The 19,935-nt window shown below is 38.6% G+C and overlaps 1 long non-coding RNA gene across 1 annotated transcript; it reads left to right on the forward strand.

Moving 5' to 3' along the window:
- The first annotated feature begins 1,815 nt into the window (after window positions 1-1,815).
- Window positions 1,816-8,120, forward strand: LOC135981691 (uncharacterized). The gene is made up of 3 exons (XR_010598827.1): window positions 1,816-2,779; window positions 5,891-5,974; window positions 6,584-8,120. It is a non-coding gene; the product is annotated as an uncharacterized LOC135981691 (long non-coding RNA).
- Window positions 8,121-19,935: the final 11,815 nt, after the last annotated feature.

Raw genomic sequence — 19,935 nt, forward strand, 5'->3', positions numbered from 1 at the left:
TTAGACTTTCCCTTAACTTTTAATATTTATTCTGACCTATTTTAAAGGTTTCTAAGTGTACAAAAGCTCTGGTCCTATTTAAAATTAATTAAGAACAAATCCATGCACTAAGTACATTAAGGCCAATGTTCCAAGTTAAAAATCCTCCCTGAGCCTCCAAAACAAAACTCTCGCCAGTCAGTCCTATCCACTTAGCCCTCCTCCTCCATGAAAAAGCTTCACTTGCAAAGAGTGAGAGTTTAGCATGTCTGAAGGATGTCATTGAGCTGAGCATTTTATATAAAGGGGAGATCATCGTAGTGACTGAATATAATTGGGAAGCAAAAGAAGTATAGCCAGAGAAAGCTACAGATAAGGAGTCAGTCACTCCAATTAATGGAACAAAATGATAAAAGGCTCTGCGTAAATGCTAGGAATGGTAATAACTGTTCCGCAACAACTTAAAATCCTAGTGAATTGTAAAGGGCACAACACTTAGATATAAAGCTATTTTGAGTCAGGCATATTCTGAATAAGTTTTAGTACTAAAAGAAGCCTCAGACATACTTCACAAAACACAATGACTCTGTACACACTCTGTATCAGTGAACAGAAATTTCTTTAATCACCAGAACTTCTGAAAGTTTTCAAAGGGGCTTCAATGCACTCTCCATTTGTGCATTCATAGCTTTGTATGTGCAAATACCCGTGCATCTGCCCATTCAGGTGATGGTGGAGGCGTTTTAATATATCACCTGATCATACAAGTGGTGGTGCTCAAAAGAGGATGTTTACAAAGTTGCACATGCAGAAATGGAGGCTACTGCTATCAAAAATGAATGGAAGTAAAACATCAAGAGGGACATCAGATTCTAAGAGGAGCATGAGCAAGCCTGAAGTAAGGCTTTTTGAAAAGAATGGGTGCAGGGTCAAGACATTTTAAAATGATATTTTCTTTAGCTCTGGACTTGTCAAACTTTAAGGGCCTGATCTAAAGCCCATTGAAGTCAGAGGCAAGATTCCCTTGACTTTAGTGAGCTTTGCGTCAGCCCTAAAATACTGTTAATTGTTATCACAGCTGAAAGTTAATGAGTATTTCCAGTTCAATATTTTGATGTACGCACAAAGATAATTGTTTTTGACATGGAACATGGAGATTTTGCCCAGCCAAATGCCTGGAGTTACAACCCAGGGCTTGTAAAAGGCAATGTTCTAGTGATGGTCCTGCTGAACAAGAGGTCGAAAACTGTGCACCCTAATCCTTTTAGACAAAGGACACAAAGTTTAAAGGTTCCCCCCCCCACATTACAGTGAATGGTTTTTTTATGTAAATACAATTGGCTTAAAAATAAGACATAAGAAAACAAGAATTTTGTTGTGTATTTGTGATGGGTAATAGGGTGCTCCAATATTCAACAAGATGGATTGCTCAGGAAGCAATAAAATGTAGCTCTTATCTAGAGCTGTCGGCCAGAGATCTCAAAATAAGAACGTTTCAGCTGGCACTGTTGCTGAAAAGAAAAATGAGGCCAAAGTTCCTCTTCCCTGCAGAAAATTACCAGGACTGATTGTATAGGATGATTTTTTTGGGGAAGTGGCTATCAATGTTGAACTCATTATTTTGAGTTCAATCTGCAGATATCTAGCAGCTCTGCATATGCAGGTGCTCTTCTGGTAAACAGTATTTTTTAGTGGGTAGAGATTCTCCATCTGATGGCATCTTACTTAGATGGCCATTACTTTATATCATAATATCAAGACATCAGTCTCACAAGCCTTCCTGCGCCCACCCCACACAAGGCCCGAGCAGGTTATAAAGGGCCAATTAACCTTATAGGATGTAACTGGAGGAGAGCCAGGAACTGAAAAAGACTAACTGGAGATGCAGCCCAGCTGGTCAGAGGCAGGTTGGGCTTGTATAAAGCCAGGAAGTAGAGAGCAGGAAGGGGTTGCAGGGAGAAACGCTGAAGTCACTTCCTAGGAAGAAAGGGAGGTGACTAGGGACAAGGAGGCATTCTAGGGGGACAGTAAGCCTTGGGATCCTGCCCTGAGTTTACCACCTTTGAAATGCAAAAAAAAGGCACACCCCTGCCCCAAGGCAAGCCTGCCACAACCCCAACCCCTAACCACAAGGGAACTCCACAACCTCCACCCCTTCAACAGCCGCTTATAGTAGCGAGATAAATAACACATCTCAATAAGATTGATAACATCATTGCTAACAAATAGGCATTCTTTTTATCAGCACATTTTGTGAGCCCGTCTTTGTAGTCTGTTTCATTTAGCCAGTTGTCACTGAATGTGCAGTTTCTGAGGCAAGCTTTTTTCTTTGGGTGTATAGTAGGATCACTTGCACCATTGCCCTGCTCTTCCATTATTGAATGGACCTCACACATCTCTTCACAGCTCTGCATGGTAAAGGGGAAGATGAGGAGAACAACTGGTCAGTCCTGACTGTTCCTCAGGAACTACCTCCTAACTTCCACTACATCTAGTGTAATAAATGACTGCCACCTGTAGAATGCATGCATGTGAAATGTGGAGTGGGTGGGCAGATACTGAATCAGTGGCACAGTGCACCTGGATGGAGGAGGGGAGGAGAAGCAGAGAGTGAATGTCCAGCTGTATGGAATCCCAAAAATGTGCAGGGGGATCCTGGCTCCTGCAATTTATCTAGGCCACTCCCTGACTTGGAGATGCACAACTACAGAAACCACTTCAAAGAGCAATGGATCAATCCTGGGCCATGAACTGTGGATTTGCCTTGTCTTTCTGCATTTCTTACCTGGTGATATGAAAGGTTAGCATTATGTGTTATTGAATTTCTCTCCTAATTGAAGTACTCTGGAGTATTTGCTTTGCTATTGCTGTAAATGTATGAAAAGCTCAAGAAGACTGTAAAACAACAACAAAGAGAACATTTCTCTGAATCAAGACCATTCTGGCTTCCTAGTTACCTAACATTGTAAAGAAACCAGGAAAAGTCTTGAGAATAAGGACCCAACGGTCTTTCAGGGAAACTTTAAAGCTACACTTTTGACTCATAGCTGTTACATTAGGAAGACCTAGAGATTTTCCTTGATAAAGGAAATCTCTTTGAGAATGGAAGCTCGTGGACAGAATTGCCAATCCTACCTCAAAATCATAAAGCCAACCTGCTAACTTAAATTTAGGTGGACTAGACAAACAAACAAAGCCACTACCACCACCAAAACCCCCAAACCCAAAACAACCCCCTCTCCCCAATCCCCCTAAGAATAAAGCAAAAAAATTGGTTGAAATTTTGAATGTTTAAAAAAGTTTTGTCTTTAATATTGCACAGAAACAGAGCAACATTGTCTTATATTGTGAGTCATTTATATTCATATTCAGTGAAGATGACTTTCTGGATATGAGAGGAAACTCAATGGACCCAAGTGACTCCTATTCATTGGGAGAGCGTATATGGAATACAAAGATCTGTGTAAGATATTAAAATGACACCAGAAAACTCCAGGCAAAAATTATTCAATCATCTGTTCAGACTTGCCAGTTGACTTAGGCAACTTAATCTTCTACAATGCCAATCACATTTTCTATGCTTTACTGTATTTAGAAATCTAATACATTTTAATACATTTTAATGAACATACAAATGGGCTGTCTTCTGACCTGTAGTTCCACTTCTGGCTGAGATTTCAATATAATTCACAATTAGAGACTGCATTCTATTGTTTACACTAAGTGCTTTGGTCACCTGATTCTTTTTCCAAATGAATTCTCAAATGCTGATACAAATTTAAGGGAGAAGATGTTGAAGGGCTGCCATGTAGAATTAGAATAAAGATATAGTACTGAGAAATGGACTCCGTCCAACAACCCTTGATCATGTGAGTAAATTTTCCTCAGTTGAGTAGTTCAGTTGAAGTCAGTGAATTTATTAATGTAAGTAAAGTCTACTCACATGCCTAAGAGTTGCAGGATTGGGAGTATACCATGAAACAGATCCTTCTAGTCTGAATGGCTCTTTCTTTACTCAGGAGTCCATCTTTTGGGCCTTTGCAAATTTTTTTTTCTTTTATTAAAACACAGTTCTAGCATGAGAATGTTTGTACTTTTGATAGTTCAGGGAATGGAAGCTTAACTCTCTCTTGCCTAAAGGCTGAGTTCAGTAAAGGAGCAGGTCTGACAGCATTCCCTTGGACAGAATCCCCATTAGTACTTGGATTTTGAAACTGGCAAGGTATTTCTTTCTTAGGAGTTTAGTTGCTAAGGTCCATATTTTCAGTAGAGGTAAACTAATGGTGATAACCCCAGTTTGCATCAGCTGAACATCTGGTCCCAAGGTGTTAGATTCATTCTCTCCTTAGCCCCAATCATATTAATCCCTTAGTAAGGTCAGCCTCTGACCCTATTGCAAACATATATCCAGAGTGCTGCCAGCTGTACGTGTAAAGTAAAAAAAAAAAACCCTGGCAAGCCCCATAGTTGTCACAATAGCCATGAACTCCTTAGCCAATCCTAAAGAATCATCATTTGCATGGACACTGAAGTCACTGAGCATTATCAGCCTCAATGCCTCCATCCAATGCCACCACAACGAGGAATCTGAGAAACTCATTCAGGGTCAATGTGATGTTGGAGCATGACCTGGACACCTATCTTAAACACAACTTTACCTCATTCCAGGGTTCATACTTTAGATAGACATACTTAGTTAGATTCAGTTTTGGAGCAGGTATTTTCCTGCATCTGACACTGGATGCAAAAAGCAAAACGTTACGTAGTCCTCCCTTATATATTCATGCTGAGTCTAGTACGCAGTGAGAACTAGTCTGGCCCCAACCATCATTGCTAGCACTTTGCATGTGTAATTGAGACTCAGCTAGACAAAGTCAAGGGTTTCATCTTTAATCAAATCATGAACAGTGGCAACTGTATAACCCACTGACCTTGCATTCAGCAGCCTGAGTCCAGACCAAGATCACTGTGAGATTTGGGTGTTTCCAAGATTCTATACTAGGTTATGCCAATAAGAGCAAGAATAAAATATCTTAGACTTAGCATACGCTTAAAGGACAAGTCCTTAATCATTTGTTATTTCCTGTCTTGTGTGACCTATCTACCAGCAGAGGAACTGAAGAACCCAGGCTCCCCATCTGCATACCCCTCATTTCATGAAAGTCAGCAGTGTTATTACCCTTTCCCAGCACTCAAAGCTGGCTACTAGGAAACCAGGACACATTTTTTATGTGTGAACATTTTCATTAAAATTGTGTCCCCTCTTTTTGTTAATTATTTTTAAAATCCTCCTTTGGCTAGTTAAACCAGTTTTAGAGCCAGATCATATAAGCAGGGTGGTGCAAAATGGGCTGGCCATATGGTACTGGAGGACTTAGCCCAAGATATTCTGATAATATTATTCTTTTGAGAGTTACATACATTCACAACATCATACACTTTTTCTCCTCTTTCAGCATTATGCAAAATATAAATATGTGGGTATTTTTCATTTAGTGTGTTGTTATCAAGTAAGAACTGTCCATGTTACCATGTCTTGTTTACCTTTCTAATGAGCAATTCTGACCTTTAGCAGAAAACCACCCCCACCCTATCTCCATTTTAACAAAGAGCCCATGTGAATGTAGAAAGGTTCCAATTCCCCAAAGGCTGTTAAATGGCATGTTCTGGTAATCACTGACTGGTCTTCACAGGGTAATTAGTTTGCAGATGAGAAGTGTGTCTGTAATTCATTCTTGGTGGTCCAGGATAAAAAAAAAATACAATGCAACCGACCTTCAGGTATTCAGCTTTGCAGAAGGATTATTAGTAGAGGGAAGTTTGTGCTCACTAATAACATTTCCAGTGTGTGGTCAGGAATTGTAATTAGTGTCTGACTTCAATTTGCTTTGTCACATTCTAACAATTGCAGATTATAAATGTGCAGGAATGAACTACTGGATTGAAACAATGCTGACATTTTGTAACCAGGAGAGTATTTAACAATATTTAAAAGGTGAGCATGTCTAATACCTTGTTAAGATACAGTATGAAGAAGGATTCTTTCTAATACATACAGTAGATGCACATATTGATAGTGCAATATGGGTAGTAACTAAAGGACAGGTAAAGACAAAATCTTGAAGATTCATTTTGCTGCAACTGCTTTGTCTTTGAAAGATCAGCACTCAGTGGAATGAAGCTATTATCATTATAAGTTTTAGATGGATCTTTACTCACAAATAGAGCTGGGTGAAACATTTTGACCCAAACTTTTTGGAGTGAAAAATGCAGATTCAATGACACTGAAGAATACTGTGAATGTGTGTTGATTTTGCCAAACAAACAAAAAATGGTTTTGGTAAACAAACATAAAACATTTAAAAAATGAAATGTTTTGTTTTGACACTTTCTAAATGAAACATTTCAATTTTTTATTCAAAATGTCTTTTTTATTTAAATATTTTTGAAAAGTTTGGAATAAAAATGAAAAGTTTTGTTTTAGATCAAACAAAGCATTGAGTTCAGCCCAAAATGATTTTTTTTTAAACTTTTTAAATTGCCAAAATTTTTGAAAGATTTCATGTTTGGTTTGACCCCAAATGATTTATTTTTGATTTTTCAGAATTTCCAGTGAACAACAAAATCCAATCACTATCTAGCTCAAATCACAAGTAGTAAAGCAACAAGTAAGTCATGAAGATCATTACAAATGACTGCCAATAAAACCACACCATCATGCTTTCTCTATATGCCACATACATTACAAAACCTGCATAAGCGGCTCTTGGCTTCAGTACGTCATACATAATGTGACAATCCCAATGTCTGCAACAGTAGTTGCAAAAAGACTCTCTGTTACTGCAAACTTTACAGTAGCATTAACACATGTGTCATGCTTGTGACACATTCTGTAGAAATTTGTGCCAGCTCCATATTTTTTTAAGTGCAGTTTTATTAAGTCTTGATGCAATCTAAACACCAAAGGATTTAAAAAAGTTTTGTTCCCTCATACATTTTTAACCTTGCCTTGAATTTTGTAATAGTGGAACATACTAGTTCTCACACAATAAATATCTATCTAATGCATCTCCTGTTGGCATGCAGTCATTGCTTTTCCTACGTAAGTCCTAAAGGGATAAATTCATAAGCCTTCTGAAACATGAAGTGAAATTAGGTGAATGAAGTGAATCTCTGTCCATCAATTCATAATTATTTAGTTGATGTCAATTCACTCTAGTGAAAGAAGAGGGAAAATGTCTGAATAAGAGAACTCTCAGCTCTTACCATATCATGGAAAACATTTGGGACAAGTATGGGACAAATTATGTCTAACAGGTACTGGCCTCACTAAGGAGCAGTGTGGGACTACCCACCCATAGGGAAATGCCCAGGGGCATTGTGCCTTAACAATGTGTAACCCCTGTGACAAAAAGGCTCCTTTGCAAAGAGTCCACCATCCTTTGCAAACAACTCTTGTCTCAAACCTGATAAACTTACTACATCAAATACATTATTTACAGGGTATTTGTCCATAAAGAGCAACATGTCAGGTCTCTACTGAAAGTGTGCAATTTATCAAAGTTCACAATCATGGCATAATGTATTTAGGGGTATATTTAAGGAATAATGTAACTATATTGAAGTTTATTCCCTGATGGTTTTAAGGCTAAAAAGAATCATCAGGGAGTGCTATTACTCAGTGATGGCTTATTCAGGCAGGAGGATGATACATCTGCCATTGCCCCATCACGGAATAGTCAATGGAAACCATCAACAACAACTGTAAACAAATCAAAACCACCCGGAGGTAGAAAAGGAACATTAAAACAGGCAGAAAATCACCCTGTGTGTGAATAAAGACAAAAGACTGTGTCAGTATAACTGAGTGGGGATAGGCACTCTGTAGCCACTCACTGAGGAGATACCTTGTTGAGCAGGGGGTTTTCATGAAAGAGTTGATCCATCTCGTGAAGCCAGCCAGAATGCTGCAGGGAAGTCCTACTTTATTAACTAGGAAAGGTAACCTATACATAAGTTTAGGCCCTTGTGTGCATTTTATGATTTTGTTTTGTATTGTAACCACTTGTTTCCATCACTTTGTCTTGTTTCTAGTGGAATCTCTATTCTTTCTTAAATAAACCCTCCTTTGTTTCATTATGAGTGCCGTGAGTTATACAGGAGCAGTGGTTTAAGGTGAAACTGGTAAACTTGAGTATGGAGTTTCTGTGAGTAGCCTGCGTTAGGAGTTGGATATCACAGGGAAATGCTTCAATGGGGCTTGAGGACTGGGGGTACCTTTTGTTAATCTACTAGGCAAAGATAGGGCTGGCATAGCCTGGAGGAGGGGGCTTGAGTGGCTGAAAGGCTGGTGGTATTAAGGAGCTAATACCCAGTTACTACAAACAAACTCCCTCACATGGGAGCCAGGAGGTAACAAGGTAACTCACAGTCCTGAATTCCCCAACAACTGTCACAATTCCTCATTGGGCTTTCTGGTTTTCATGTGGGGTGTAGATTGAACCATTCATTAGGTGAGTGCAAGGGAGAGGAGCAAGCCCTGATTCCACATCCTACCAGAGCCTCCCCGCCCCTTTGGAATGTATTGTGCTACATATGACATATGGAGAGAGCAGTTCCTGACCTGCCCTGAGCTCAGGGGCTGTAACTGTGGTTGGCTCTTTTGTAGCCTCTGCAAGACAGGGAAAGCTCCTTGTGGCCTCTCAGTCCCCCACAGACTGAGGGCAGCCATTTTCTGGCCCACCATTAGGAGGACTTGCTGTCTTGTGGGATACAGAGCCTTTCACAACCAGATCACCAGTTAAAATATGAACTAATCCAAGTAGTCAGTAGTATGTTTTAAGTCCTCTGTGAAGAGTATGTGGTCTCAGACCAGTTCCTAAGGGATAGCTGTCCCTATCACAAAACCCACCACCACAGTTTATAGTAACTAACACCCTAGACAGCAGAGTGACTAACGACAGAATGGATATGAATTACCCTCTCACCTTTCACAGTAGCAGTCATGCTAGTCTGTATCTGCAAAAAGAACAGGAGTACTTGTGGCACCTTAGAGACTAACAAATTTATTTGAGCATAAGCTTTCGTGGACTACAGCCCACTTCATCGGATGCATGTAGTGGAAAGTACAGTAGGAAGATATATAGATACACAGAGAACATAAAACAATGGGTGTTACCATACACACTATAAGGAGAGTGATCAGTCAAGGTGAGCTTTTATCAGCAGGATAACACTATCACTGATCACTCTCCTTATAGTGTATATGGTAACACGCATTGTTTCATGTTCTCTGTGTATATATATATACCTTCCTACTGTACTTTCCACTACATGCATCCGATGAAGTGGGCTGTAGCCCACGAAAGCTTATGCTCAAATAAATTTGTTAGTCTCTAAGATGCCACAAGTACTTCTGTTCCTCTCACCTTTCGAGATGATTCCTTCCAGTTCATGGCACATTTGGCAGAGAGCTATTAAGGAAGGTGGCACTGCTGTTATTTATGCATTGTCTATTGTCTGGATTAATAGAAAAATTCAGGCTTCAGTGCTGTATCCAATAACTAAAGTACTAGAGAAAAAGTAAAGTAAAAAGAACAACAACAACAAAACCTATCAAATGTTACTTCCCAGAAAAAACACTTAATAGATTATTTTTTTTGAGAGAGAGAGAAAATGTGAAGTGTTCTAAGTGTGCACTTGCCTGTGTCATTTCACATTTACTTGGAATTTATGTCTATGCAGAATTATTTTAGATTGCAGCCTTTGCCTGTGCAGGAATCTTAGTCTTTGCTAACAGTCTGTACACCTGTGTGGCATACAATACAACATTTTAATTAAATTTCTTAAGGTCAGTGAAATGCCATTGTTTTGACAATCAGATGTGATCACATAAACCTCTGGGTCCAGATGGCCTGGCTGTTTACTGGCATTCTGCATTGATAAATCCACCAATTAGATAGACATTAATATTATATCCTTTTGGATTCCAAGCACAGCCTGACCTTACCGAAGTGGGCTGATATCTTGCTTAACCCCATGTGCCCACTCGCAGAATGTTATCATGCTTTTATAGTAGGTTCATCCATCAAAAACTCCCCAGCCTCTTAGCATGCTGAGCATTCCTGTGTTTGTAAAAACAGATCTCACAACTAGAGCTGTGCGGGAAACATTTTTCCTCTTCTGCAAAAATTTTTGTGATTTCAAAAATTATCCTGTCCTATATTGGAATGAAACTGAGACCTCTTGAAGCTTTTTCTGAAGTTAGAGAGACCAACCCCATAATAGCTAGTGCCTTAGTGATAAGTCCTTAAGAATAAGGCAAAGCAAGCACTCAAAACCTGGGTCTCCCACTTTCCTAACCTCTGGGATCCTGGTTATTCTGATCTCTCTTATTTTTTTTTAACAGAAATTTCATCCTGGACTGAGAAATCTTCCCAACAAAAGTTTCTTTGAGACTAAAAAGTTTTGGTTTTGACGAATCAGCATTTTCAGACAAAAATCCATTTCACCAAAAAATTCCCCAACCATCTCTAATCATAATCATAATCTAATCATACCTCTGGGCCAAATCATGCTCTCTTGTGGTGGGCAAAAGTAAGGCAGAATTTCCCATGCCTTGGGGCTGTAGAGTTTCTTTTGAATCATCCTGAAGTTGTGAATGGCTAGCCAACTACAAAAGCAGTTTCTCCTCCCTTGGTGTTCACACCTCAACTGCTAGAAGAGGGTCTCACCCTCCCTGATTGAACTAACCTCGTTATCTCCAGACTGATTGTCCCCTGCATATTTATACCTGCCTCTGCAAATTTCCATTACATGCATCTGACGAAGTCGGTATTCACCCATGAAAGCTTATGCTCCAATACATCTGTTAGTCTATAAGGTGCCACAGGACTCTTTGTTGCTTTTTACAGATCCAGACTAACACGGCTACCCCTCTGATCCTGAAGTTTGTCACTTTGTAGAACTGTGAGGGAATATGGCCCTCCTAACATGTAGACATTCTGAAAGCACCAAGAGTTCAAAGTGTTTCCATACTGCCTGGGGCCCCATCACCCATGACAGCATGTTTCTTTCATGAACTGTGCTCCCATGGGTTTACTCTCTCTGTGAACGCCCCTTTCTCCTTTGGAGCTGGTGAATTGTTGGGGAATACACAGCAAGAGTCCACGTAAGACAGTCTCAGCATTAGCTTACATGGGATAATTCCCATATGTAGTGATGAGTTACTGTTGACAGCAACTCTTGCCCACCTGGCCTAGCTATGCCTCTTGTAATGGCAGTGCCCCAAGTTCTTAGATATTGCACAAAGTCTAGAGAAACAGGGAAGGATGGTTGTTGATGTTACTTTGATTCAACCTCCCCGACACACTTTTCTTTCTGAAGAAAGTTCTGCCATTTTTTTGTAGGGTTTCCACTATGCATGCCCATTTTCTATTCTCTTCACCTCAGTATTAGTAGTAATAATAATACTTTGCACTTCTGTAGCTGCTTCCATCAGGGGATCTCAAAGAACAAGAAACCCCAATTTATCCTGAAACCCATCCTGTATGCTGGGTATTATTACCCCCCCTTTTACAGATGAGGAAACTCAAGCACAGAGGTTGCCTAGTTACTTACCCAAGGTCACAAAGTAAGTGGCAGAGCAAGGAGTTGGCTCCTGACTCTCATTCCTGTGTCTTACCTATGGTATCATCCTTTCTTGCTTCCCACATTAAAGGAGAGGGCATAATCTGGTTGTCTAATAGTCTATGTGCTGGAATCTATGTTGGAATTTTTTGTGTTTAACAAAAGAGGGTGAGAAACACATGCACAAAGAGTAACTGTACACCATAGCAAGAGAGTGCTAGAGCACTAGCACAATTTCTTTGATCATGACAAAAACTCACACCTACTAAGTGACTTCTGTTTTGTGAAATCTTACCAATTCCAGTGGTATTCCTTATTTTAGCTGCAGGAGATATTCAGACCAGAAGAACATTTCAAAATGGAAGACTATTTTAAAGAGTGACAATAAGAGGCCTTTACATTTATTTTTTTCATATATATAATATGATTTCTTAAGGAGGCATTTCACTGAAAGTATTCTGCTTAATGATGACTGAAAGTAACTGGGCCCATTAATGAGCCCCAGCATCATGTGGAAGGAATAGTGGATTGAAATTATAAACACAGTAAATTAGCATCCCTAATTTACCATGAAAATGTAAGTACAAAGCATATACGTTTCATCAAAGTAACAGTTTTCTAAACAATATTGAGATATCAGATTCTATTTTCTTCTCTTTTTCTCTTAATCAGCCAGGTCTGCCTGTGCTATTCTCAATCTCTACAGGTCATCATTTTATTCCTATTGATTGTTTGGCACTGATAGGGTGGGAGGACATTTTTTACTGAAAAAATGGAAGACATGCTTCCAGGAGGAACACCTCATCTAGAAGAGGGCCTCACCCTCCCTGATTGAACTAACCTCGTTATCTCCAGACTGATTGTCCCCTGCATATTTATACCTGCCTCTGCAAATTTCCATTACATGCAGGTCATCGTTGCAATACTCATCTAGTATTTTGAAGTAGCAATTTTACATTGCACAGGTAACTCAAAAGTAAATCAAGACAGAATCTCTCACGTGTGGAATTCTCCCCTCGCCCCCACAGGAGTAGAACTGATTCTATTTTCAGTTAGATTTGGATTTAGATTTATTCAGTTTATATTTTTGCTAAAGATACCCCATGTATCCAGAGACAGATGTTTAAACAAAAGAGATTAGGAATGTATTCATGAGTAAAAGCAGCAAATTTAGTTTGCTGTTAATTGTGAGATAATATTATCCATAGCTAATGAGTGTTTGGATGGCTACTTGATATTAAAAAATGTTTGCAAATACTGAACAGCTCATGATTATTTGTCCGATCATTTGTATCCAGAGTGTGTTCTTCATTATTCTTTGCTTATTTGTCACTGTGACTTAGATGAACAATCATGGACCATGAAGAGCAAAAAGGGCAAGTGAACAGTTTATGTACAACTCATGTTTGCAGAAACTATTTGGCAAGTGCTTCCAAATAACAAATTATTTAGGGTAGGATTTCTGAAAGCATCTAAAGCAATTTAGGTGCCCTATTCCTATTGAAGTCAGTGGAATTGGGTGCCTGGCTTCCATACAAGCATTGAAAATCTGTCCTTTAGACAAAATGAAGTTCACTTGATGAGTGATTTCTTAACTTAAAAGGGAATAAATTCACATATTTATGAATATTTTCCATAGTAAATAATTTGGCTAGCTCTGTATGCCATACACTCCTTTTGAATCTATAACTGAGTACACATTAACATGTCTACTGCCTTTTGCTTGGTTAGTGAAACACTAATGATATTTTTTTTGTATGAGGGGGTAGTCATGTTAGTCTGTATCCACAAAAACAACGAGTCCGGTGGCACCTTAAAGACTAACAGATTTATTTGGGCATAAGCTTTCGTGGGTTTTTTGAATATTAAAATCTTTTAGATGCCAGAAATTGTGTTCTGAATTCACAGAAAAGATAAAGTTAAATATGTCATATTCTGAACAGGAGTTAAAGTGGAAATTCACTCTTTACTGGAGAATCCTGAAAGTAACTTTGTAGCTGGCGAAATAAAGGGTAGGCCCTTATTCATGCTGAGTAATATCTTACCTTGTAAGCAGCCCCCATTGAAATGAATGGTTATCTTCATGGAGTAAGGTACTATTCAGTATGAGTTATGGCAGCATATCTGGCCCTCAATTAAAAAATAACAATGGACAGCTTTGCTAAAATGGTCTTGAATTTCAAAGAGAATCCAGAAACACTAACGTTAGTCTTATAAATTTGCAATTTACATAGAAAATTTCAGGGGACTTCTGAGTGGTTTAATTCACCAATTCTGTGTTATGTTAATTGTAGAAGGAAATGCATTGCAAAGCCTTTGGGAGGGAATTAAATTATCTGATTATGTTTAATTACATTTGTTGGGCCTGACAAACTTTATTCTGGATGAGGTCATAATGCAAATTAAGATATAAGCCTATAGTAAACCAGAGATAATTTTAATATTTTCCTATTCATGAGTTTGGGTGTATGATAAACTTGCAACCAAGAGAGAGTGAAGACATTTTGGTTTGCTCGTTAGCCAGAAAGTGAATATCTACTCAAAATCTGTTGTGGTCTTTACACTGCAACCCCGTCCCCCGAATGTAATAAGATTGCAATGATAGAAATTCTACATAATGTCTGTGCTGGAGACAGAGTTTTATCTTGGAATTTAGAGCTCATATAATAATCTGCTCTGCTAGTGTTAAAGTCATTTTGACACAGGCCTTTGTTGAGGCCAATCGTGCACTTCGGGGTTCATTTTGACAGGCGGAATTCATCTCTGAGCAGAGGGGTGGCATAAAGCTGAAGCAGCATTTAAGTCCCTTAGAAGCGCTATCTATTTTGAGGGTTTAAGTGATACTAAGTGCCATACAGTCCTTTTGCTGGACCTCTGCTCAGGTGTGAACATCATCCCCAGTGAATAAAGAAACCCTTGCTAATGGCTGTAATCTCTAAAGTTATCCCACATCCAAGATGGAGCAAACATCTAGATGCTGTTCTCTGGCAGCTGGAGGAACATGAGCAGCGGAGGTAGAGAAGAGCCAGAATGGACTCTACCCCAGTGGCCTTGACTGCTTTGGGGGCAGCCACTTAGGCCAGGATCTCCCACAATCAGATTGTGGGCAGATAATCATTTAAATCAAGAGACAATGTCAAGGTACACTAGCTGAGGATCCAGACCTTGTGAATGTACATTGTTGTAGCTCTGTTGACTTTAGTAGTGCTCTGATAATTACAGAAATGGAGAATCTGGCTCCCTGTGTATTGCAAGCTGGTTCCTCCATGGGCATTAAGGATATACAGTAAGGGCAACTGCTACACCCTTTAAAAGTGATCTTAAAGGATGGCGTGAGTTGTGCCCTATTTTGTTGTTGCTACTTTATGATGTTGAAAGGCCTGACAATTAAAAATATGACCCTTCTCTCCCACTTGACTTTTACCTTAGAAATTCAGGTCAAGTCTGCCCTTCTTTTCATTGCAGAATCTATGGTAGATGAAAAAATGGTCTAATTATGACATAAGAGAGAGAAAAAGTGAAATCTGATTAACTGATGGGGAAAGTGCTTTTATTTGGATTGTTTAAAACGCTTTGTTTTGTTGCTGCTCTTGGTTTTAATACAGATAGTTTTTAATAGAATTACTGTTAGAATGGAATTACAGTTAGTATTTATCAAGTGCTCCAAACATTTCAGTTTGTACAAATGAATACAGTGTTGTGAATCATTATATGTCTGAGGTGCCTATGCAAGCAAAGATTAAGATGATAATGGTTGTTGCATTGTAGAGTTTAATTTCAGCCCTCTGGTATTCTTTGTATGATCAACTATTTAACGCTAAAAGTCTGAGAAATACTGGGAGAAAAAAACATATTGGTTAAAGAGTCTACATCTCGGGCCTCTTAATTAAGGACTGAGAAAACTCACAGCTAAAGATCTTAAATATCTAATGAGGTTTCTATCAAAACCAAGGAAGACTAGAGTTGATACATCCTTGATATTTCTAAGGTAAATATAAGAGAAGAAAATTATTTCTAATAACAGCAGAATTCCTTCCCCAAGAAAATAACTCATAACACTCTCTGGTAAAAATAGACTCATTTTAGGGGCGTGGGGATGATAGCAAGGGAATCAGATCTCTGGAGAACGTGCCAATAGAACTCATCTCTTATGCTAATGAAACAAATATCCCCACCCCCTCCTTTTTTAGTTTTTCTAGGTCTCCTTTCCTAGTCTTTTTACTATTTTCTGCCTCTTTGTCCCATTTTTTTTTTAAATCTATATTTCTTCAGGATTTCCCACTCTACTCTCCATCCAGAAACATTACTAGGTCTTAATAGTTGGGATGGCTGTGGGACTGAAGACTCTGGCATTGATCCGATTATTAGTCTGCATACCCCTGACATTTTAAATTTAAACAGTTAAAGGGGATGCAAATGTAGTGCATTTTAGTGCTGCTTTTCACCATGTTATTATCCCCTTACGTACTATACAAATACTGAAAATAGGTACAATGGACTAAATTCATTCCTGTTGTTACTCTATTGATTTCCACTAGGGATGAATTTGGCCAAGAATGCAAACAGGTGCAGCACATTTCGCTTCCACTGCCCTACAACAGTGATAGCTTTCTTCCAGGCACATGGGCCACTGTGATGAATATGGCCCATTCTGTACACTCTCTTGTCTCCACACATTCTATTTGGCTCCCTCTTTGTCACCCCTCCTTTGATTTTTAACTTCTTTTGTGAGATGCCTCATACCTTGAGGAGTCTTGTGCACATCCCAGTACCTGCAGATCCTCATCTGGCATTGCTTTAGTAGAAAGATCAGAGTCTTCTTTATGCCCACAACAAATACGCAAGCTGTCACTTGTACTTTTTCTCTGCCTGCTTTAAGAGGACAGAGATCTGATCCCTTTGAGAGCACCAGTCAAATCCAATTCAGCTTATCTAGCACAAGGGAAGTATTTACTGGAGTTTACGGTAAAGGAGTTAGAAAACAAACAGATGTTATTATACCCCTGATCTGGGGGGTACACAAAAGTCCATAAAAGCAGCCCCAGCCGTTAGTTACATAACAAAAAAAACAAAAGCCATATCACCACCTGAGAGCCCCTGTGAAGTCCAAGCTGTTCCCTTTAGACTGGCTATTCTCTCTCAGCCTATTAGGTTAGCCTATAGCTATTTCAGGGTATGACATGCTTCTTGGAACGTGTCCTGTCTCCTTGGGAACCAAGTTCAGACAATCTTTGGCACAATGGATGTAAAGATATTGCAGTTACAAAAGATGTTACTTCTTAAAGCTTTGTCAAAGTACATTTTTGTTATTGGTTAAATTCCTTCCATCCGCTCCAATTTAATTTCCTTTGTTTTAGGAACAATTTATGATTAAAATAATTATTTCTCCCAATCCCAATAGTTTCATCTATTTCAAACAGATCTGATCTACAGTTCTTCCCATGAACAAGCTTAATCCTTGAGATGGATGCTTCTTTCTTTCATTGTTTTTGGCCACCTGGCCACCATATGGACAAAATATGTGTGTGCATATTTCTTCCTTCATTACGCTTTTAAATTGTTAAAAAATATAATAATGACGAGATTGCCATTGAAACCAATAAACAGATAACCATTGTAGCTCACATATGCAATACAAAGCATAGTTCCTTTGTGCAAGGGAACGCCTAATACATTTTGTGAGGAATAAATGATTCTTGGGTTAGGTGAGACAAAATCTAATGTAGCAAAAAAAGGAAAAACTACAAGTAATATGTCGAGATACGGTGAGTTGTCACACCTCGTTCTTCCCCTCAGTGTCTTATTTCACTCTGTGCTTGTTTTTCTATCTCAGAATGATGGAACTTGGAGAAATAAATTTTTTTAGTAGAAAGTCAGTCACAATTTGGTTATCTGTCCAGTATATAAGGCACCAAAAAAAAAAATGATTGGGTGTCCCCCCTAGTGTTTTAAGGGACACCGTGGATCCTGTAAAAAAAAAAAAGGAAAAAAAGAGTTAAAAGTAATGTACCAACATTTTATTATATTTACAAAATTTTAGAAAGTATATTTATTAATTAAACTGCAGTGTCCAAGGTCGAAGAGATCTGGTCTGATCCAAGCCCTTTTTTTGAAAAGGGAATAGAAGTTTTCCATTGACTTCAAGTGCCTTTGGGCCATGTCCTAAATGCACCAGAGTCTGGGCTTGTTAACATTCCAGATATGCTGCACAGCCCATCATCATTTCTCAGCATTTGTGCATTGAGCCCTCTCATTAACTTCAATGGGAACAGGAGCAGACCCTTCAAAAAGGAGTATGGCTTGGGAGAGTGGCTGGGAATTTTGGGGTGGATATTATACATGTATTTGGAATAGTGGGTATACATCTTTGTTTTGTGCAGTCAGTCCACTCGATTATATATATATAATATAACTTTGTTACTATGTTGTTTTCTAAGCCAAATGTGAACCCCATGGCTCAGTTGACTCACTGCTAATTAAAAGCAAGACAAAACAAAAAAGCTGATATTTTGGGAGTGTCATCTTGTTCCTGGTATAGTGGATACAGTATTCCTGGTATCACCTACAAGTCAAATACTATGGGTGGATGGATAATTATTATTCTTGTGACAATGAACAATATTAGTATTTACATAAGCGAAGGCAATAAGGACAATTAAATCAAATTTTCCTTCATATCCAGCATTGTTTACTTTCCTCTGAAGCATCAGCTTGCGGTCATTATCAGAAGTGAAATATTGAGCTAAATGGAAAAATGATCTGATCCACTATGGAAAATGTTTCTATATATCATGCTTAGCCAATACAGCAGTTGCAGCAGAGTCTGAAAGGGATGATCCCATCTGGGTCAAGAAGGAGCCTCAGTATTAGTTTATGGGATGTCAGGCAAAATTAAAGTTCCCATTTTGTATCAATAGCAAAATTCCCATTGGAAGCAGACTGAGTCCAGAGTACTTGAATTGTGCCATAGACTGTCTTTTCATAAATTTTAAAGTCAGATGCAACCACTAAGATCATCTAGTTTGAGTTCCTGTTTAACACAGGCTCTAAACAGTAATTTCTGCAATGGAGGGAATTATTCTTTCCTACAATGGAAGTGGACTTTATTGAGACTCATAGTTTAATGGAACCGTATCTTTTAGAAAGACATACAATTCTGTTGAAGAACTGCTAGTGATGGTAAATGTACTACTTCCTTTGAACCCTAAGGTCCACAACTGAATCAGGGATACATAAGCAAGTCTCCTAATATAGTGAGATGTTAAGGATGTAAAGATGAAAATCTACCATACTATATGGACTATATGGACTCCATTTGAATCCTGCTAGAAACTGGAGACTTCCTGAAGTATTTTCTGATAAGAGCTAGAATGACAAAGTTAGTGTGACAAGACCAAACTTTTCTCTGCTTCCCTCATCATTACAGGAATTTCTCTTTCAGGTGAGATGTGGAAATTATACTCCTACGATCACTCCATCCTGCAATGCATGAGTCTTTCAAATGCCACATATTTTCTTTATTAGCTATACAGTGGTCACCACTAAACAGCCAGCATTTACCAGTACTTACCACAACAAAGTGACTGTTGGTACAGTATTTCACTATATTTAGAAGAGGGATTTCCTGTGGTATCTCAGATAATGTGGTTTGCTAACTATTAGTACATGGTGACTTTTCAATTATTACCATTGTATAAGTGCTACAGCACATACTGTGATGATTATATGGTAAATTTGCTATCCATTTCAGGTATATACCTATTATTTTATCTTGGAAAAAGGATCATTTTAAAGACCATATCATTCTTCTTATAGGGCAACACGGTGGTATAATATGAATTATAATCAGTAATGTTGTTTGCTAGATTCTTTCCATAGTAAAATGTAATAATTTTCTGTTTTTTTTCTGTCCTGTCCTATTAATTGACTTAATTTGTCTACATATAATAATTCCAGTTCATTTAGTGCCTGATCTACACCCAGTGAAGCCAACTGAAAAACTCTGACTTCAATGGGCTTTGGCCCAAACCCTCATTCCATTAAATTATTGAAATGTGTAGGTCATTTTGAGGTGTTCATTCTGTAGACAGGATAGGTTCTTGATATAACTGTACATTTCACTCTTGCTTTCATCGTGCTGAGTTATAAAATTTGCAGATGACCCAGAACTGGGAGGGATTGCAAGAGCTTTGGAGGACAAGATTAGAATTCAAAATGTCCCTGATAAATTGGAAAATTGGTCAGAAATCAACAAGATGAAAGTACATAAAGACAAGTACAAAGCATTACGCTTAAGAAGGAAAACTCAGATGCCCAACTACAAAATGG

The sequence above is a fragment of the Chrysemys picta genome, chromosome 2 (genome assembly GCF_011386835.1).
Source record: "Chrysemys picta bellii isolate R12L10 chromosome 2, ASM1138683v2, whole genome shotgun sequence".
NCBI lineage: Eukaryota > Metazoa > Chordata > Testudines > Emydidae > Chrysemys > Chrysemys picta.